Here is a 260-nt window from a genome sequence, read left to right on the forward strand (position 1 = left end):
TCCCCAACTCCCCCACTCACTGCATGCCAACATTCCTGAAGGATGGGCGGGTGTCGGGGCACAGGCTCGGCCCAACTCCGCTCTCCCAAAGAGAATCCAACAAGACTTCCGGAGTCCACCAGGAACGCAGGAAAGGCCCCCGCACTCGCACCACGCGTGCAGCCTGGGGTAAGAAGAGAACGCGGGGGTCGCGCGTTCTCTCGCGCGCCCTCTAGTGGTCTCAAAGGGCAGCGGGGACAGAACGAGGGGGCGGAGCCGGC

This window comes from Vulpes vulpes, chromosome 2 (assembly GCF_048418805.1).
Source record: "Vulpes vulpes isolate BD-2025 chromosome 2, VulVul3, whole genome shotgun sequence".
NCBI classification, from domain to species: domain Eukaryota; kingdom Metazoa; phylum Chordata; class Mammalia; order Carnivora; family Canidae; genus Vulpes; species Vulpes vulpes.